Source organism: Triticum dicoccoides, chromosome 3B, assembly GCF_002162155.2.
Source record: "Triticum dicoccoides isolate Atlit2015 ecotype Zavitan chromosome 3B, WEW_v2.0, whole genome shotgun sequence".
Classification (NCBI taxonomy): Eukaryota; Viridiplantae; Streptophyta; class Magnoliopsida; order Poales; family Poaceae; genus Triticum; species Triticum dicoccoides.
This window is the reverse complement of record NC_041385.1, coordinates 218025243-218048085: the sequence shown is the minus strand read 5'-3', so window position 1 is coordinate 218048085 and position 22843 is coordinate 218025243.

Sequence of the window (22843 nt, the reverse complement as noted above, 5' to 3'; positions counted from 1 at the left end):
ACAAGCTTGTGCTTCTCGTTGTTGATTTTCCAACAACTCCATTCGATTCTTCTTTGCAAGGATGCTTTCCAAGTTCACTTGTGGCAAAAGTTGTCATTTTATTCTCCGTCCCTTTATCCCAACGGTCTAACTTCTATTCTTTCATTACGGAGGCATTGTGATGTTGTGCTCTTCACCCATCACCTCGTTTGGTGAGGATCGTCTTCTTTTTCTGGCTTATCCATTTAACCGGAGTGTTGTATCATCTCTTCAATATCTTTTCATCTCATCAAGTTTTCTTCTCTTTTCTACCGGAGTGCTGTCCAAATTCTGTCATTCTTGTTCCTTGCCTATCTCATTATACCGAGGTGGTCATATTCTTTTCGTTCGTGAAGCTCTTATTTCCATGTCTTTCAACCTTCAAGTTCTCGTAATACTCCTTGTTCCTCTTTTCTAATGGATTGTTTGCAATCTCGTTCATCTTTGTTGTACTCTTTCTTTTAATTTGCTCAACCTCTAAGGTTCTTTGGTTTCACTCGTTCGTCAAAGAAGCAACTTAGTTTTACCTCTTCTCTTCCTCTTCCGTTTTCTCTCCGGTGCCATCCTAGATCTCGGGACGTGATCCTCTTGTAGTGGTGGAGTGTTGTAACACCCCAAGACTGACGCTTCAGAAGACTTCCATTTTTTTCGTGACCACCGTGTGTTTCAGTTGTGCTTGCTCTTTTTTTTTTTGCATTGCATCATGTCATCATGCCATCATGTCTTTAATCTTTGCATCTCAACCTCAACTAAATAAATTGCATAGATCTTTTGATCTATTTAAATCGAGGGAATTCACATGGTGATTTCTCTTTACAACATATAAAAGTCTCTCAATATTGTTAGGGAGCTATATTAAATATTCCACTAATTTGGAATTCACCATAACACACTTGCAAAATATTCCATGCCTTTGTTATATCACTTCGTGACCTCAAACCTTGTCCATAAATTATTTCATCTCTTTCCGGAGCTCCACCAAAATTCTCAACAATTTTGGCCTTTCTTAAACCTTGTCCTAGTTCAAACCATTTGAATTAAATTCAAATGGGTTTGAATTTAAATCTTGCTTTCATGCCAACTTTTATTTTCTGGGATTAAGCTCATTTTTAGGAGTCCGGAAATATTAACCCTATGCGCAAATTCTTCCCCTAACCCTCTCTTTCTTTCCCTTCTCTCTAATTCTTTTCTGCTAAAGAATAGAAGGGAGGGAGAGAGAGTCCAGCCCAGTTGGGGTCGATCGGGGACCTTTGTCGCATTTGGGGTTCTTCTTTTATTTTGGTTCCGTAGTCGGACCTTGATTGTATCTAGATGATGTAATGCTTTATTCATGTAATTGTGTAAAGTGGCGATTGTAAGCCAACTATGTATCTCTTTCCCTTATGTATTACATGGGTTGTGTGAAGATTACCTCACTTGGACATTGCTTTCAATGCGGTTATGCCTCTAAGTCGTGCTTCGACACGTGGGAGATATAGCCGCATCGAGGGCGTTACATTGGTGAGGGTGCTGCAGTTCCGGTGGGGCAGGTCAAGACGGCGCTGTGGGGATTGAGGTGGCGCGATAGACGAGGCGAACATTGGGGCAGCTCCTTGGAGGTGGAGGACGGGGCGGCTGATCCGGCGGGACGACGATATCGACAACGGATCCTCATCCGGTGCGGTGGATGAGGGACGGCGAGCTATTGCGGTGGACGACGTAGTCGGGGAAGAGTCTCCGGCTGGGCGGCGGTCGGGAGGCCGACGGAGGAGCATGGGGTTTCGCGGGTTTTGGCGGCCTCGGTGTACGAATGGGGGGGCAAAGGGGGAGGGGGGAGCCAAGCTTAGGGACGCGCTTATCCGAAATTTAGGGTAAGTTACCAGCGTACCCCCACCGGTTTTGACACCGCGACGTGGAGCTTCATTTCTGGCTGAGGGGTAGAAGGGGGATTTTGCGTGTCTGGGCTGCGGGAGTGATTCCGGATGAGGAGGGAGTTCTCGCGCGCGTCCAAATTTCGGGATAACAAGGCGCGGCGCGGGTTCAAGAAGCGGGAGTTTCAAAGCAGGTGAGACAAAAGATACTCGATGAAAATTTCGGGATAACAAGGTGCGGATTCCTTGTTCGGCAGAACAAAATTAACGTGTAAAAAAACAATTCATACAAGACACAAGAGAGTCATGTCCCCTTTTACTATATTGCTATAGATGCCATTGAAAAAACTACAAGAAAAATGTAAAAAAAAATCGGGAGAACAAGATTACCCTGCACAGTACCAAATCGATTCGCACTTCCCTCAACAACAACAACAAAAAACAAATCAATTCCCACAAAAGAAAGAGTAATGTCCCTTTTTATATGATTACAGATGCCATGATCTCGAATTTCAATTTTTGAATCCACATTATGTTGAATTCGAATATATCATTAGGTGACCTTGCGGTTTATAATTGATGTAGTCGTACATTTTGATCTTCCATCATATATGAACATTTTACTCCACCATGTGAACATATATATTGTGGTCTACCATATGGACTAAATTTGAATCAATTTTCCTTATTTGAATATGATTGTTGTCAAGTTATACAATAATTTAAATATTATCTTGATAACAAAAAGACATGCATATAGCAGTAATCATATTTCACTATGAACTACATGTACCATACGCTCTCCAATTCAAATATCTATATCCATTTTATGTTGAATTGAAATCATATTACATTATTGGTCTAGGTAGCGAGATGTTCAGGATAATCTAAACCCTGTTTTCATACATATAATTTTTGGCTGAATTGGGACAAGTTTTGGTATAAGCCTCTTGCAAAACCGGAGATTCTCTCAACAAGCCTCGTGGTTCCGAGAGGGAGCGTGTCACCTTTGTGTGCGAAATGATATATGCTGCCTCCCCCCTGATTTTATTTACAGAGGCAACATAGAACTATATGAGTGCCCTGTTAAATTTCGGAATTATTTTGGGTTCATTTGGCCTTTTTATACATTAATTGAGTTTCTGGACTTTTAATGTGCATAATCTAAATATGAATTGCATGCACATGCTCCGGTGCACCAAAGTGGGTTGAAAAATCACATGTGCGTCCTTGGTTGAATTTCTAGGTCCCATGGAAGAAATGAGAATGAAATTCAAACATCTGGGCGTCATGACTCTGCCGAGAACATCGAGAAACTTAGATTTTAAATTCATGTAAATCCAAAACTCGGCTGGAAATCATGAAACTTGGCATGGTGTCATGTCATGGCACTAACATGTTGTGGTAAAAAATTGGGCCGATTTGGAAGCTCGTGGTTCTAAGAGGGAACGTGCCACCTTTGAGTGTGAAACGATATACGCTGCCCCCCGCCCTTGAGTTTCTTAACAAAGGCAACATAGAACTACATTAGTGCCCTGTTAAATTTTGGAATTATTCCGGGTTCGTTTGTCGTTTTTATACATTAATTGAGTTCCTGGTCATTTAATGTGCATAAGTCAATTTTGAACTACATGCACATGCTCTCGTGCACCAAAGTTGGTTGAAAAATCACATTTGTGCCCTCGGGTGAATTTCTAGGTCCCATGCAAGAAATGAGAATAAAATTAAAACATCTGGGCATCGTGGCTCGGCCGAGAACATTGAGAAACTTGGTTTTAAAATTCTTGTAAATCCAAAACACGTATGAAAATCATGAAACTTGGCATGGATGTCATGTCATGGTACTACCATGTTGTGGTAAAAAAATGGTCGAATAGGAACAGATTTTGGTATAAGCTTCTTGCAAACCGAAGCTTCTCTCAAGAAGGCTCGTGGTTCTGAGAGGGAACGTGTCACCTTTGAGTGTGAAACGATATACGTTGTCCCCCTTGAGTTTATTTACAAAGGCAACATAGAACTACATGAGTGCCCTGTTAAATTTTGGAATTATTCCGGCTTCGTTTGGCCTTATTTACACATTAATTGAGTTTTTGGTCATTTAATGTGCATAATTAAAATTTGAACTACAAGCACGTGCTCCCATGCACCAAAGTTGGTTGAAAAATCACATTTGTGTCCTCGGGTGAATTTCTACTCCCTCCTTCCATCTATATAGGTCCTAATGCGTTTTTCGAGGCTAACTTTGACCAAACGTTAGAGCAATAATATATGACATGCAACTTACACAAAGCATACCTTCAAATTTGTATGTCAAAGGAGCTTCCAATAATATAATTTTCATAGCATACATCTCATGTGCTATTAATCTTGTCAATAGTCAAAGGTTGTCTTGAAAAACACATTAGGCCCTATATAGATGGAAGGAGGGAGTAGGTCACATGCAAAAAGTGAGAATAAGATTCAAACATCTGGGCATCGTGGCTCGGTCGAGAACATTGAGAAACTTGGTTTTAAAATCATGAAACTTGGCATGGTGTCATGTCATGGTAGTACCATGCCGTGGTAAACAAAATTGGCCGAATAGGAACAAATTTTGGTATAAGCTTCTTGCAAATCGGAGCTTCTCTCAAGAAGGCTCATGGTTCTGGGAGGGAACGTGTCACCTTTGTATGCATAATTCAAATTTGAAATACAAGCACATGTTCCAGTGCACCAAAGTTGGTTGAAAAATCACATGTGTGTCCTCGGGTAAATTTCTAGGTTCCATGCAAGAAATGGGAATGAAATTCAAAATTCTGGGCGTCGTGGCTGGGTTGGAAACATTGAGAAACTTAGTTTTTTAATTCCTGTAAATCCAAAACACGCATGAAAATAATGAAACTTGGCTTGGTGCCATGACATGGCACCAACATGCTGTGGTAAATTTGCAGTCCGATTTGCGAAGGCGCGCACATTAACAATCAACAAAGTCATTTTGGAACAAGTGCTGTCACGTTACAATCGGAAACACAAGTATTATTGAAACCGTGGGCGTTCTACTTACTAGTACCATTTACGTGCCACCACGCATCCCCATTTTTTATTAGCTAGGAGGCGCCGTGTAGGGTAGCTATTTGAGTACGAGAGGCGTGCGATTAGACCCCTGCGCGTGCTTATCGGGAGGAGAGCCCTTTGACCTCCATCTGTCGTCCACCTCTCTCCCAAGGTCTCCATTAATGGTGCCCGAGCCTCTGTTTAATGGCGTGGCTATGTCTCACTCGACTGAGATTTAAGAGAGAAAAAAGAAAATCTGAAAGCACGGATCTTGATGTAAGATCCGACGGACCTATATAGCATCTACTGCAACTTATAGCAAGACTGATGAATATATAAGGACGATTTTTTTATCAAAGAAGGGCTTGCCCCTTCCGATTTTCATTACTGAAAACCACCACAATTCACAAGAAGTTCAGCACAACTCCAGCCTAACACGAAGGATTAAAAGCTACCAGATTGAAATCGCAACATCCCAAGAGGCTAACATAGGCCAAACATCCGCGCTAGAACCCAACATTTCACAACCGACGACACAATCCACATCCTAAACCTATTATTACATCAAAAGAAACCAGGAAACTGAAGGAAGCCCAGCAACAACTAGAAGAACAGCAACGCCAGGGTCGCCACAGCAAGTGTTTTCTTCATTCCAGCCTCGCAACATTGATCTTCCACAGAAAGATAAGGACGATTAATTGTCTTACATAATTAGAAAGATAATTAAAAAAGCCACATGCGGCTACGCCCAAAATACACAAGGGCAAAGAAGAAGGAAGACAAGGATCTGGCTCGCTGATCTCTACTTTCTTGATGCGTTGCTGCTGGCCGCGGGAACTAGTCTCCGCGGCGAGCGGCGATGAGCTCTTTCATGTCCTCAAGATGCTGCTTGAGAACATCCACGGATTCCTCCACCAGCCTTTGGTGCTCGTTGTGGAGCATGTCATTCTCGTCCATAAGTTTCTTGACGATGAGGCCGGTCCTCTTCAACAAGGCACTGGTCTCCTCCTACTGGTCTGCACTTCGGACGATCTTCTCCCTCAGCAGGCCACGCTCGGCCCGGAGCCTCTCATTGCCCTCCCTTAGTTGCTGGATGATGCCGGTAGCCTATTCAAACGAGGCTTTCACGTCGTCCTGCAACCTCGCCAAGCCGGAGATCTATCCATCTGGCTATGGACGATCGCATGCATGCGCCTGTAACAGTCGTTGCCTGCCCGCGAGAAATTTTCTCAGGCCGCCGCGGCACGGCGGGACATCTCTGCTGCATTCGTGGCACGACGGGACATCTCTGCTGCTTTTGCGGCATGGCGGGACCAGTCTGCTGCATCGACGGTGCGAAGGGACCTCCGTGCTACTTCAGCGGCGCGGCGGGACCTCTGTGCTGCTACTTCCGTGCGGCGGGACATGTCGGCCGCTCTTGCAGCGAGGCGGGACATCTGTTGTGCTTCCGCTTCCATGCTCGCCTCTCCCTGGTGGCAATCTCTTGACCCAGAACTCACGCTGGCCATGGCAGACGCAAGGGAAGGATGCTGAATGACTTGTTTGTTTTTGTGGATGAGGAGTTGAGGAGGAATGTGCAGTCATCTTGGCATACTAGTATTTATAACCGAGTACTAATACGCTCCTAAGTGGGAAACCGTTTAGGTTGTGATCGGTGTGAACATGTTTGGAATTCAATATAGCGTGGTACTAATACGCTCCTAAGTGGGAAACCATTTAGGTTGTGATTGGTGTGAACAGGTTTGCAATTCAGTATAGCATGGAGTAATTTGGAATGTGACGAGACACAAGCTCAAAATTTATTGACGGTTCTAGTTTCGAAGTGCGGCACTATTCTCGGATGGAGTACTTCTTTTTCTACTCCCTCCTTTCCGGTTTTATAGGGCTTATCTCAAAATTTTAGTTTTTCCATTTTATAAGGCTCAATTTGGTTGTTCCCCAACACATGTTCAGATTCCAAGGTGCATTAAATCATTGCATGCAAGTATTAAGAGAAAATTCACCAATGCATGTACTTTATGCATGCATGCATTGCAATTAATGCATTGATAAACATAATTTTCTGAGAAAAACAAGAGCATTAATTAGGTGCTTTTGCAAACTACAAAAAATATTCCACCACTCACCATAAACAGGAAAGGAGGGAGTATTGCTGTGTACGTGCAATAACTGGCACCGTCGTATACATATCTTACGGTTAATAGGGCGTTCGACAGGAATAGCCGCGTGGCGAGCTCTAGGCTAGTCCTTTTTTAGACGCATTAAACCTATCTCACGGTACTTCTCGCATGCACCACCGTGCCACCCACAAAAACTTGTACTCTGAGTTTAGTAGTACGTTATATAGGAAGAGAAGAGGTGCACGCACACACTCGTCCTCTCACACACGCGTCTGTTTTTTCTCGAAAAGGAGGATGATGACCCCCGGCCTCTGCATCTGGGAGTCACACACGCATCTGTAGCTACGAATTGTAGTGTTCTCAACCATCCGATTGGCTCTATCATGGATGTACCTATATACTAAAACATGTCTAGATACATCTATATTTTGACAAATGGAAGGCATGTATTGTGGAACGGAGGGAGTGCTTGTCATCAAAATGGATAAAAAGGGACGTATCTAGAACTAAAATACGTCTACACACATCTCCTTTTATCCATTTTGATGACAAGTAGTACTTCTTACCCAAAGGAACTTTATATCCAACAGACACAAAATATCCGTTCGACTGTTGGAAATTACTGATCTGATGTCGAAGTAGTTGTTGCATCGCCACCAAAACCCACCATTTCTTAAGCTAAAGTAGACCAAGGTAATCCCTATATTAGCATATTACTAAGATAAACAGAAGGCACTGTTGAAACATTCAGGACGTGAGCTTGTCAATCTGAATGTGGAGGGACACAAGCTTAGCCTCGGCCAGCAGCTTGGGCGGAACTGTCAAGAAGGTCAGATCCTGCACGTCGACGTCGCCGGGATCCTTGTGAAGGAAATATGCCCTAGAGGCAATAATAAAGTTATTATTTATTTCCTCATATCATGATAAATGTTTATTATTCATGCTAGAATTGTATTACCCGGAAACATAATACATGTGTGAATACATAGACAAACATAGTGTCACTAGTATGCCTCTACTTGACTAGCTCGTAAATCAAAGATGGTTAAGTTTCCTAACCATAGACATGAGTTGTCATTTGATTAAACGGGATCACATCGTTAGGAGAATGATATGATTGACTTGACCCATTCCGTTAGCTTAGCACTTGATCGTTTAGTATGTTGCTATTGCTTTCTTCATGACTTATACATGTTCCTATGACTATGAGATTATGTAACTCCCGCTTACGGAGGAACACTTTGTGTGCTACCAAACGTCACAACGTAACTGGGTGATTATAAAGGTGCTCTACAGGTGTCTCCGAAGGTACTTGTTGAGCTGACGTATTTCGAGATTAGGATTTGTCACTCCAATTGTCGGAGAGGTATCTCTGGGCCCTCTCGGTAATGCACATCACTATAAGCCTTGCAAGCAATGTAGCTAATGAGTTAGTTACGGGATGATGCATTACGTAATGAGTAAAGAGACTTGCCGGTAACGAGATTGAACTAGGTATTGGATACCGACGATCGAATCTCGGGCAAGTAACATACCGATGACAAAGAGAACAACGTATGTTGTTATGCGGTTTGACCGATAAAGATCTTCGTAGAATATGTAGGAGCCAATATGAGCATCCAGGTTCCGCTATTGGTTATTGACCAGAAATGTGTCTCGGTCATGTCTACATAGTTCTCGAACCCGTAGGGTCCGCACGCTTAAGGTTTCGTTGATAGATTTATTATGAGTTTATGAGTTTTGATGTACTGAAGGTTGTTCGGAATCCCGGATGTGATCACGGACTTGACGAGGAGTCTCGAAATGGTCGAGACATAAACATCGATATATTGGACGACTATATTTGGACACCGGAAAGGTTCCGGGTGAGATTGGGACAATACCGGAGCTCCGGGAGGTTATCAAAACCCCCCGGGAGGTATATGGGCCTTATTGGGCCTTAGTGGAAAGGAGGGGAAAGGAGCAAGGGAGGGGGCGTGCCCCCCAAGGCCAATCCGAATTGGGAGAGGGGCCGGCCCCCCCTTTCCTTCCTCCCCCTTCCTCTTCCTTCCCTCTCCTACTCCTAATAGGAAAGGGGGGAGTCCTACTCCCGGTGGGAGTTACACTCCCCACATAGGGCGCGCCACCCCCCTTGGCCGGCCCCCTCCTCCACTCTTTTATATACGGGAGGAGGGGGGCACCCCATAGACACAACAATTGATCTCTTGATCTCTTAGCCATGTATTGTGCCCCCCTCCACCATAGTTCTCCTCGATAATATTGTAGCGGTGCTTAGGCGAAGCCCTGCAATGGTAGAACATCAAGATCGTCACCACGCCGTCGTGCTAACGGAACACTTCCTCGACATTCTGCTGGATCGGAGTCCGGGGAACGTCATCGAGCTGAACATGTGCAAGAACTCGGAGGTGCCGTAGTTTCGGTGCTTGATCGGTCAGGCCGTGAAGACGTACGACTACATCAACCGCGTTGTGCTAACGCTTCCGCTTTTGGTCTACGAGGGTACGTGGACACACTCTCTCCTCTCGTTGCTATGCATCACCATGATCTTGCGTGTGCGTAGGAATTTTTTTGAAATTACTATGTTCCCCAACAGTGGCATCCAAGCCAGGTTTTATGCGTTGATGTTATATGCACGAGTAGAACACAAGTGAGTTGTGGGCGATACAAGTCATACTGCTTACCAGCATGTCATACTTTGGTTCGGCGATATTGTTGGATGAAGCGGTCCGGACCGACATTATGCATACGCTTACGCGAGACTGGTTCTACCGACGTGCTTTGCACACAGGTGGCTGGCGGGTGTCAGTTTCTCCAACTTTAGTTGAACCGAGTGTGGCTACGCCTGGTCCTTGAGAAGGTTAAAACAACATTAACTTGATGAACTATCATTGTGGTTTTGATGCGTAGGTAAGAATGGTTCTTGCTCAGCCCATAGCAGCCATGTAAAACTTGCAACAAGAAAGTAGAGGACGTCTAACTTGTTTTTGCAGGGCATGTTGTGATGTGATATGGTCAAGACGTGATGCTATATTTTATTGTATGAGATGATCTTGTTTTGTAACCGAGTTATCGGCAACTGGCAGGAGCCATATGGTTGTCACTTTATTGTATGCAATGCAATCGCCCTGTAATTGCTTTGCTTTATCACTAAGCGGTAGCGATAGTCGTAGAAGCAATAGTTGGCGAGACGACAACGGTGCTACGATGGGGATCAAGGTGTCGCGCCGGTGACGATGGTGATCATGACGGTGCTTCGGAGATGGAGATCACAAGCACACGATGATGATGGCCATATCATATCACTTATATTGATTGCATGTGATGTTTATCTTTTATGCATCTTATCTTGCTTTGATTGACGGTAGCATTATAAGATGATCGCTCACTAAATTTCAAGATAAAAGTGTTCTCCCTGAGTATGCACCGTTGCCAAAGTTCATCGTGCCCGGACACCACGTAATGATTGATAAGCTCTACGTCCATTTACAACGGGTGCAAGCCAGTTTTGCACATGCAGAATACTCAGGTTAAACTTGACGAGCCTAGCATATGCAGATATGGCCTCGGAACACTGAGACCGAAAGGTCGAGCGTGAATCATATAGTAGATATGATCAACATAGTGATGTTCACCATTGAAAGCTACTCCATTTCACGTGATGATCGGTTATGGTTTAGTTGATTTGGATCACGTGATCACTTAGATGATTAGAGGGATGTCTGTCTAAGTGGGAGTTCTTAAGTAATATGATTAATTGAACTTAAATTTATCATGAACTTAGTACCTGATAGTATTTTGCTTGTCTATGTTTGTTGTAGATAGATGGCTCGTGCTGTTGTTCCGTTGAATTTTAATGTGTTCCTTGAGAAAGCAAAGTTGAAAGATGATGGTACCAATTACACGGATTGGGTCCGTAACTTGAGGATTATCCTCATTGTTGCATAGAAGAATTACATCCTGGAAGCACCGTTGGGTGCCAAACCTGCTGCAGGAGCAACAACAGATGTTGTGAATGCCTGGCAGAGCAAAGCTCATGACTACTCGATAGTTTAGTGTGCCATGCTTTATGGCTTAGAACCGGGTCTTCAACGACGTTTTGAATGTCATGGAGCATATGAGATGTTCCAGGAGTTGAAGTTAATATTTCAAGCAAATGCCCGGATTGAGAGATATGAAGTCTCCAATAAGTTCTATAGCTACAAGATGGAGGAGAATAGTTCTGTAAGTGAGCATATACTCAGAATGTCTGGATACAACAATCACTTGATTCAACTGGGAGTTAATCTTCCGGATGATAGCGTCATTGACAGAATTCTTCAATCAGTGCCACCAGGCTACAAAAGCTTCATGTTGAACTATAATATGCAAGGGATGGAAAAGATAACTCCCGAGCTCTTCGCAATGCTAAAGGCTGCGGAGGTAGAAATCAAGAAGGAGCATCAAGTGTTGATGGTCAATAAGACCACCAGTTTCAAGAAGAAGGGCAAAGGGAAAAACAAGGGGAACTTCAAGAAGAACAACAAACAATTTGCTGCTCAAGAGAAGAAACCAAAGTCTGGACCTAAGCCTAAGACTGAGTGCTTCTACTGCAAGCAGACTGGTCACTGGAAGCGGAACTGCCCCAAGTATCTGGCGGATAAGAAGGATGGCAAGGTGAACAAAGGTATATGTGATATACATGTTATTGATGTGTACCTTACCAGAGCTCGCAGTAGCACCTGGGTATTTGATATTGGGTTCTGTTGCTAATATTTGCAACTCAAAACAGGGACTACGAATTAAGAGGACACTGGCTAAGGACGAGGTGAGGATGCACGTGGGAAATGGTTCCAAAGTCGATGTGATCGCCGTCGGCACGCTACCTCTACATCTACCTTCGGGGTTAGTTTTAGACCTAAATAATTGTTATTTGGTGCCAGCGTTGAGCATGAACATTATATCTGGATCTTGTTTGATGCGAGACGGTTATTCATTTAAATTTGAGAATAATGGTTGTTCTATTTATATGAGTAATATCTTTTATGGTCATGCACCTTTAAAGAGTGGTCTATTTTTGATGAATCTCGATAGTAGTGATACACATATTCATAATGTTGAAGCCAAAAGATGCAGAGTTGATAATGATAGTGCAACTTATTTGTGGCACTGCCGTTTAGGTAATATTGGTGTAAAGCGCATGAAGAAACTCCATACTGATGGACTTTTGGAATCACTTGATTATGAATCACTTGGTACTTGCAAACCATGCCTCATGGGCAAGATGACTAAAACGCCGTTCTCCGGAACTATGGAGCGAGCAACTGATTTGTTGGAAATCATACATACTGATGTATGTGGTCCAATGAATGTTGAGGCTCGCGGCGGATATCGTTATTCTCTCACCTTCACAGATGATTTGAGCAGATATGGGTATATCTACTAAATGAAACATAAGTCTGAAACATTTGAAAAGTTCAAAGAATTTTAGAGTGAAGTTGAAAATCATCGTAACAAGAAAATAAAATTTCTACGATTTGATCGTGGAGGAGAATATTTGAGTTACGAGTTTGGTTTACATTTGAAACAATGCGGAATAGTTTCGCAACTCACGCCACCCGGAACACCACAGCGTAATGGTGTGTCTGAACGTCGTAATCGTACTTTACTAGATATGGTGCGATCTATGATGTCTCTTACTGATTTACCACTATCGTTTTGGGGTTATGCTTTAGAGACGGCCGCATTCACATTAAATAGGGCACCATCAAAATCCGTTGAGACGACGCCTTATGAACTGTGGTTTGGCAAGAAACCAAAGTTGTCGTTTCTTAAAGTTTGGGGCTGCAATGCTTATGTGAAAAAGCTTCAACCTGATAAGCTCGAACCCAAATCGGAGAAATGTGCCTTCATAGGATACCCAAAGGAAACTGTTGGGTACACCTTCTATCACAGATCTGAAGGCAAGACATTTGTTGCAAAGAATGGATCCTTTCTAGAGAAGGAGTTTCTCTCGAAAGAAGTGAGTGGGAGGAAAGTAGAACTTGATGAGGTAACTGTACCTGCTCCTTTATTGGAAAATAGTTCATCACAGAAACCGGTTCCTGTGACGACTACACCAATAAGTGAGGAAGCTAATGATGATGATCATGAAACTTCAGATCAAGTTACTATAGAACCTCGTAGGTCAACTAGAGTAAGATCCGCACCAGAGTGGTATGGTAATCCTATTCTGGAAGTCATGTTACTTGACCATGGCGAACCTACGAACTATGAGGAAGCGATGATGAGCCCAGATTCCGCAAAGTGGCTTGAGGCCATGAAATCTGAGATGGGATCCATGTATAAGAACAAAGTATGGACTTTGGTTGACTTGCCCGATGATTGGCAAGCCATCGAGAATAAATGGATCTTCAAGAAGAAGATTGACACTGATGGTAATGTAACTGTCTACAAAGCTCGACTTGTTGCGAAAGGTTTTCGACAAGTTCAAGGGGTTGACTATGATGAGACTTTCTCACCCGTAGCGATGCTTAAGTCTGTCCGAATCATGTTAGCAATTGCCGCATTTTATGATTATGAAATATGGCAAATGGATGTCAAAACTGCATTCCTGAATGATTTCTGGAAGAAGAGTTGTATATGATGCAACCGGAAGGTTTTGTCGATCCAAAAGGTGCTAACAAAGTGTGCAAGCTCCAGCGATCCATTTATGGACTGGTGCAAGCCTCTCGGAGTTGGAATAAACGCTTTGATAGTGTGATCAAAGCATATGGTTTTATACAGACTTTTGGGGAAGCCTGTATTTACAAGAAAGTGAGTGGGAGCTCTGTAGCATTTCTATATGTGGACGACATATTATTGATTGGAAATGATATAGAATTTCTGGATAGCATAAAAGGATAATTGAATAAAAGTTTTTCAACGAAAGACCTCGGTGAAGCTGCTTACATATTAGGCATCAAGATCTATAGAGATAGATCGAGACGTTTAATTGGACTTTCACAAAACACATACCTTGATAAAGTTTTGAAAAAGTTCAAAATGGATCAAGCAAAGAAAGGGTTCTTTCCTGTAATACAAGGTGTGAAATTGAGTCAGACTCAATGCCCGACCACTGTAGAAGATAGAGATAAAATGAAAGAAGTTCCCTATGCTTCAGCCATAGGCTCTATCATGTATGCAATGCTGTGTACCAGACCTGATGTGTGCCTTGCTATTAGTTTAGCAGGGTACCAAAGTAATCCAGGAGTGGATCACTGGACAACGGTCAAGAACATCCTGAAATACCTGAAAAGGACTAAGGATATATTTCTCGTTTATGGAGGTGACAAAGATCTAGTCGTAAATGGTTACGTAGATGCAATCTTTGACACTGATCCGGACGATTCTAAATCGCAAACTGGATACGTATTTTTATTAAACGGTGGAGCTGTCAGTTGGTGCAGTTATAAACAAAGCATCGTAGCGGGATCTACATGTGAAGCGGAGTACATAGCTGCTTCGGAAGCAACAAATGAAGGAGTCTGGATGAAGGAGTTCATATCCGATCTAGGTGTCGTACCTAGTGCATCGGGTCCAATGAAAATCTTTTGTGACAATATTGGTGCAATTGCCTTGGCAAAGGAATCCAGATTTCACAAGAGAACCAAGCACATCAAGAGACGCTTCAATTCCATCCGGGACCAAGTCCAGGTGGGAGACATAGAGATTTGCAAGATACATACGGATCTGAATGTTGCAGACCCGTTGACTAAGCCTCTTCCACGAGCAAAACATGATCAACACCAAGGCTCCATGGGTGTTAGAATCATTACTGTGTAATCTAGATTATTGACTCTAGTGCAAGTGGAAGACTGAAGGAAATATGCCCTAGAGGCAATAATAAAGTTATTATTTATTTCCTCATATCATGATAAATGTTTATTATTCATGCTAGAATTGTATTACCCGGAAACATAATACATGTGTGAATACATAGACAAACATAGTGTCACTAGTATGCCTCTACTTAACTAGCTCGTAAATCAAAGATGGTTAAGTTTCCTAACCATAGACATGAGTTGTCATTTGATTAAACGGGATCACATCATTAGGAGAATGATATGATTGACTTGACCCATTCCGTTAGCTTAGCACTTGATCATTTAGTATGTTGCTATTGCTTTCTTCATGACTTATACATGTTCCTATGACTATGAGATTATGTAACTCCCGCTTACCGGAGGAACACTTTGTGTGCTACCAAACGTCACAATGTAACTGGGTGATTATAAAGGTGCTCTACAGGCGTCTTCGAAGGTACTTGTTGAGTTGACGTATTTTGATATTAGGATTTGTCACTCCGATTGTCGGAGAGGTATCTCTGGGCCCTCTCGGTAATGCACATCACTATAAGCCTTGCAAGAAATGTAGCTCATGAGTTAGTTATGAGATAATGCATTACGTAACGAGTAAAGATACTTTCCGGTAACGAGATTGAACTAGGTATTGGATACCGACGATCGAATATCGGGCAAGTAACATACCGATGACAAAGGGAACAACGTTGTTGTTATGCGGTTTGACCGATAAAGATCTTCGTAGAATATGTAGGAGCCAATATGAGCATCCAGGTTCCGCTATTGGTTATTGACCGGAAATGTGTCTCGGTCATGTCTACATAGTTCTCGAACCCGTAGGGTCTGCACGCTTAAGGTTTCGTTGACAGTTTTATTATGAGTTTTGATGTACCGAAGGTTGTTCAGAGTCCCGGATGTGATCACGGACTTGACGAGGAGTCTCGAAATGGTCGAGACATAAAGATCAATATATGGGACGACTATATTTGGACACCGGAAAGGTTTCGGGGGAGATTGGGACAATACCGGAGCTCCGGGAGGTTATCGGAACCCTCCGGGAGGTATATGGGCCTTATTGGGCCTTAGTGGAAAGGAGGGGAAATGAGCAAGGGAGGGGCACCCCCCAAGCCCAATCCGAATTGGGAGGGGGGCCGGCCCCCTGCTACGTCTTGAGCTTGCGTTGGTTTTCCTCGAAGAGGAGAGGGTGATGCAGCAAAGTGTAGCGTAAGTATTTCCCTCAGTTTTGAGAACCAAGGTATCAATCTAGTAGGAGGATCCTCAAAAGTCCCACGCACCTACACAAACAAACTGAGAACTCGCAACCAACGCAATAAAGGGGTTGTCAATCCCTTCACGGCCACTTGCAAAAGTGTGATCTAATAAAGATAGTATGATAAGATAAATGTTTTTTTGGTATTTTGTAATATAGATGCAAAAAGTAAAGATGCAAATAAAAGTAGATTGAAAGCAAATATGATAAGAGATAGACCCGGGGGCCATAGGTTTCACTAGAGGCTTCTCTCAAGATAGCATAAGTATTACGGTGGGTGAACAAATTATTGTCGAGCAATTGATAGAAAAGCGCATAGTTATGAGATTATCTAGGCATGATCATGTATATAGGCATCACGTTCATAACGAGTAGACCGACTCCTGCCTACATCTACTACTATTACTCCACACATCGACCGACTCCTGCTTGCATCTAGAGTGTTAAGTTCATAAGAACAGAGTAACGCATTAAGCAAGATGACATGATGTAGAGGGATAAACACATGCAATATGATATAAACCCCATCTTGTTATTCTCGATGGCAACAATACAATACGTGCCTTGCAACCCTTTCCGTCTCTAGGTAAGGATGCCGCAAGATTGAACCCAAAGCTAAGCACTTCTCTGATGGCAAGAAAGATCAATCTAGTAGGCCAAACCAAACTGATAATTCAAAGAGACTTGCAAAGAAAACTCAATCATACATAAAAGAATTCAGAGAAGATTCAAATATTAATCATAGATAAACTTGATCATAAACCCACAATTCATCGGATCTCGACAAACACACCGCAAAAAGAGTTTACATCGAATAGATCTCCACAAGAGAGGCGGAGAACATTGTATTTAGATCCAAAAAGAGAGAATAAGCCATCTAGCTAATAACTATGGACCCGTAGGTCTGTGGTAAACTACTCACAACTCATCGGAGGGGCAAGGATGTTGATGTAGAAGCACTCCATGGTTGATTCCCCCTCCGGTAGAGTGCCGGCGAAGGCTCTAAGATGAGATCTCGCGGATATAGAAGGTTACGGCGGTGGAAATTGTGTTTCGTGGTGCTCCTGGATGTTTTCGGGGTATGTAGGTATATATAGGAGAAAGAAGTATGTCGGTGGCCGCCTGAGGGGCCCACGAGACAGGGGGCGCGCCCTAGAGGGGGGGGGTGGCCTCCTATCTTGTGGGGCCCTCGGAAGCTTCTTGACTTGCACTCCAAGCTCTCCGGATCAGGTTCGTTCCAAAAATCACGCTCCCGAAGGTTTCATTCCGTTTGGACTATGTTTGATATTCCTTTTCTTCGGAATACTGAAATAGGCAAAAAAAACAGCAATATGGGCTGGCCCTCCGGTTAGTAGGTTAGTCCCAAAAATGATATAAATGTGTAAAATAAAGCCCATAAACATCCAAAAGGGGTAATATAATAGCATGGAACAATCAAAAATTATAGATACGTTGGAGATGTATCAAGCATCCCCAAGCTTAATTCCTGCTCGTCCTCGAGTAGGTAAATGATAAAAAGAGAATTTTTGATGTGGAATGCTACCTAGCATAATTCATAATGTAATTTTCTTTATTGTGGAATGAATGTTCAGATCCAAATGATTCAAAATAAAAGTTCATATTGATAAAATAAATAGTAACACTTCAAGCATACTAATCAAAGTAATCATGTCTTCTCAAAATAACATGCCAAAACAAAGTTCATCCCTACAAAATCATATAGTTAGGCTATGCTTCATTTTCGTCACACAAAGATGTTCCCAACTTCTATACCCCCAATGACAAGCCAAGCAATTGTTGCATACTTAAATAATCTCAAACTTTTTCAACCTTCACGCAGTACATGAGCGTGAGCCATGGATATAGCACTATGGGTGGAATAGAATATGATGATGGGGATTGTGTGGAGAAGACAAAAAGGAGAAAGTCTCACATTGACGAGGATAATCAACAGGCTATGGAGATGCCCATCAATTGATGTCAACATGCGGAGTAGGGATTGCCATGCAACGGATGCACTAGAGCTATAAATGAATGCTCAACAAAAGAAAACTAGTGGGTGTGCATCAAACTTGCTTGCTCACGAAGACCTAGGGCATTTGAGGAAGCCCATCGTAGGAATATACAAGCCAAGTTCTATAATGAAAAATTCCCACTAGTATGAAAAAGACAACTTATGAGACTTACTATATGAAAAACATGGTGCTACTTTGAAGCACAATATATGAGACTCACTACATGAAGAACACGGTGCTATTTTGAAGCACAAGTGTGAAAAAAGAGATAGTAACATTGCCCTTTTTATTTATTTTCTTTTTATTTCTTTTTCTTTTTTCCTTTTTCTTTTTTTTGGGCCTTTTTTTGGCCTTTCCCCCTTTTTTTCTTTTTTTTTCTTTGGGCAATGTTCTAATAATGATGACATCACACTTCTATTGATTAAAACATAAGGATTACAACTCGAAACTAGAACAAGATATGACTCTATATGAATGCCTCCGGCGGTGTACCGGGATGGTGCCATGAATCGAGAGTGACATGTATGAAAAATAATGCATGGTGGCTTTGCCACAAATACGATGTCAACTACATGATCATGCAATGGCAATATGACAAAAGTAAAGTATGTCGTGATGATGATGAGCGGAACGGTGGAAAGTTGCATGGCAATATATCTCGGAATGGCTATGGAAATGCCATAATAGGTAGGTATGGTGGCTGTTTTGAGGAAGATATAAGGAGGTTTATGTGTGATAGAGCATATCATATCACGGGTTTTGGATGCACCGGCGAAGTTTGCACCAACTCTCAAGGTGAGAAAGGGCAATGCACGGTACCGAAGAGGCTAGCAAAGGCGGAAAGGTAAAAGTGTGTATAAACCATGGACTCAACATTAGTCAAAAGAACTCATATACTTATTGCAAAAATTTAGAAGTCATCAAAAACCAAGTACTACGCGCATGCTCCTAGGGGGATAGATTGGTAGGAAAAGACCATTGCTCGTCCCCGACCGCCACTCATAAGGATGCACAAGCCAGGTACACTTCATGTTTCAAATTTGTTACACAACTTTAACCATACGTGCATGTTACGGGACTTGCTAACTTCAACACAAGCATTCTTTAAATTCATAATCACCCAACTAGCATGACTTTAATATCACTACCTCCATATCTCAAAACAGTTATCAAGTATCAAATTGATCATAGCATCCAATTCACTTCCTATGATAGTTTTTATTATACCCAACTTGGATGCTCATCATTGTAGGACCAACTTTATGATAATAGAAAATACCATGTTGTTCTAAAAGACTCTCAAAATAATATAAGTGAAGCATGAGAGGCTAGCAATTTCTTCAAAATTAAGACACTACCATGCTCTAAAAGATATAAGTGAAGCACTAAAGCAAAAACTATCAAGCTCAAAAGATATAAGTGAAGCACATAGAGTATTCTAGCAAATTCTAATCAAATAGGCTTCTCCCAAAAAGGTGTGTACAGCAAGGATGATTGTGGTAAACTAAAAATCAAATACTAATATAATACACGACGCTCCAAGCAAAACACATATCATGTGGCGAATAAAAATATAGCTCCAAGTAAAGTTACCAATGAACCAAGACGAAAGAGGGGATGCCTTCCCGGGGCACCCCCAAGCTTAGGCTTTTGGCTATTCTTGAATATCTTGGGGTGCCTTGGGCATCCCCAAGCTTAGGCTCTTGCCACCCTTTATTCCATAGTCCATAAAAGCTTTACCCAAAACTAGAAAACTTCACAACACAAAACTTAACAGGAAATCTTATAAGCTCCGTTAATGAAAGAAAACAAAACCACCACATAGGGTACTGCAATGAACTCATTATTTATTTAATTTGGTGTTAAACCTACTGTATTCCAACTTATTTATGGTTCAGAGACTGAATTACTAGCCATAGATGCATTGAAATAAGCAAACAACACACGAAAAACAGAATCTGTCAAAAACAGAACAGTCTGTAGCAATCTGTAACTAACGCAAACTTCTGGAACTCTAAAAATCCTACCAAAATAGGTAGTCCTGGAAAATTTGTTTATTGAACAGCAGCAAAAAGAATCAACGCAAAAGCACGTTCCTGTGATTTAACAAAATTCTATTCGTGCGCGCAAAGTTTCTGTTTTTCAGCAGAATCAAATCAACTATCATCGTAGGTTATCCTATAGGTTCTACTTGGCACAAACACTAATTAAAAGATAAAAACACATCTAAACAGAAGGTAGATGCAAGATTTATTACTAAACAGGAGCGAAAACAAAAAACATAAAGAAAAATTGGGTTGCCTCCCAACTAGCGCTATCGTTTAACGCCCCTAGCTAGGCATAAAAGCAAAGATAGATCTAACGAGTGCCATTTTTGGCACTAAATTCATAAGTAGCACGCATGATAGATTCATAAGGTAATTTGACTTTCTTTCTTGGAAAGTGCTCCATGCCTTTCTTTAATGGAAATTGGAATCTAATATTCCCTTCTTTCATATCAATAATCGCACCAATCGTTCTAAGGAAAGGTCTACCAAGAATAATAGGGCAAGAAAGATTGCAATCTATATCAAGAACGATAAAATCTACGGGCACCAAATTTCTATTTGCAACAATAAGAACATCATTGATTCTTCCCATAGGCTTTTTAATGGTGGAATCCGCAAGGTGCAAATTCAAAGAGCAATCATCAAGATCATGGAAACCTAGAATATCACATAAAGTTTTCGGAATCGTGGAAACACTAGCACCCAAATCACACAAAGCAAAACACTCATAATCTTTAATTCTAATCTTTGTAGTAGGTTACCACTCATCATTAAGTTTTCTAGGTATAGAAACTTCCAAATTAAGTTTTTCATCATAAGATTGCATCAAGGCATCAACAATATGTTTGGTAAAAGCTTTGTTTTGATTATAAGCATGAGGAGAATTAACAACGGATTGCAACAAGGAAATACAACCTTTTAAATAACAATTATCATAATCAAATTCCTTGAAATCCGAGATGGAAGGTTCAATATTATTAGAAGTAGAGGATTCTCCAATCTCACTTTTACCAAATTTAGCATTAAGATCTAAAGACTCCGAATTCTTGGGACACCTTCTAGGCAAGGTTGATTCATCATCACTCCCATAATCATCAAAATCCATATTGGAAAACATAGATCTAATCAGAGACGCATCAATAACTTTAAGATCCTCATCATTATTTTCACGGAAACTACAAGAACACGCTTTTATAAAGCTTTCTTTTTTAGCACGCAATCTAGCGGTTCTTTCCTTGCACTCGTCAATGGAAATTCTCATTACTTTGAGAGACTCATTGATATCATGCTTAGGATAAGAAGATCCAAGTTTAAGATAATTAACATCAAGCGAAAGTCTATCAACGTTCCTAGCCAAATCATCAACTTTGAGCAATTTTTCTTCAAGCAAAGCATTAAAATTATTTTAAGAAATCATAAATTCTTTCACACTATTCTCAAAATCAGAGGGCATCTTATTAAAATTACCATAATAATTATTGTAGGAATTTCCATAATTATTAGAGGGATTACTAGGGAACGGTCTAGCATTAAAATTTCCTCTATAAGCGTTGTTTCCAAAACTATTCCTACCAACAAAATTCACATCCATAGATTCATTATTATTATCAATCAAGGAAGACAAAGTCATATCATTAGGATCAAGAGGAGTATTTTTAGTAGCAAACATCTTCATAAGTTCATCCATCTTTCCACTCAAAACATTGATTTCTTCTATAGCATGCACTTTTTTACTAGAAGATCTTTCGGTGTGCCATTGAGAATAATTAGCCATAATATTATCAAGCAATTTTGTAGCATCTCCTAACGTGATTTCCATAAACGTGCCTCCTGCGGCCGAATCTAAGAGATTTCTAAAAGCAAAGTTCAAACCGGCATAAAAAATTTGTATGATCATCCATAAATTCAAACCATGAGTAGGGCAATTGCGAAGCATCAATTTCATTCTTTCCCAAGATTGGGCAACATGCTCATGATCAAGTTGTTTAAAATTCATAATATCGTTCCTAAGAGTGATGATCTTAGCGGGAGGAAAATACTTAGAGATAAAAGCATCTTTGCACTTGTTCCAAGAATCAATACTATTTTTAGGCAAAGACGAAAACCAAACTTTAGCACAATCTCTAAGTGAAAACGGAAATAACTTCAATTTGACAATATTGTTATCCTTATCTTCCTTCTTTTGCATATCATACAAATAAACAAAATTGTTTAGATGAGTAGCGGCATCCTCACTAGGGAGGCCGGCGAATTGATCTTTCATAACAAGATTCAGCAAAGCGGTATTGATTTCACAAGACTCAACATCATTAAGAGGAGCAATCGGAGTACTAAGGAAATCATTATTATTGGTATTCGAGAAATCACACAATTTGGTATTATCTTGCGCCATGGCAACAAGTAATCCAACACACAAGCAAACAGAAAAACGGCAAGCGAAAAGAGAGGAGGAGATTGGGAAAGAGAGGGCGAATAAAACGGCAAGGGTGAAGTGGGGGAGAGGAAAACGAGAGGCAAATGGCAAATAATGTAAATGCGAGGGAGATGGGTTTGTGATGGGTACTTGGTATGTCTTGACTTGAGCGAAGACCTCCCCGGCAACGGCGCCAGAAATCCTTCTTGCTACATCTTGAGCTTGCGTTGGTTTTCCTCGAAGAGGAGAGGGTGATGCA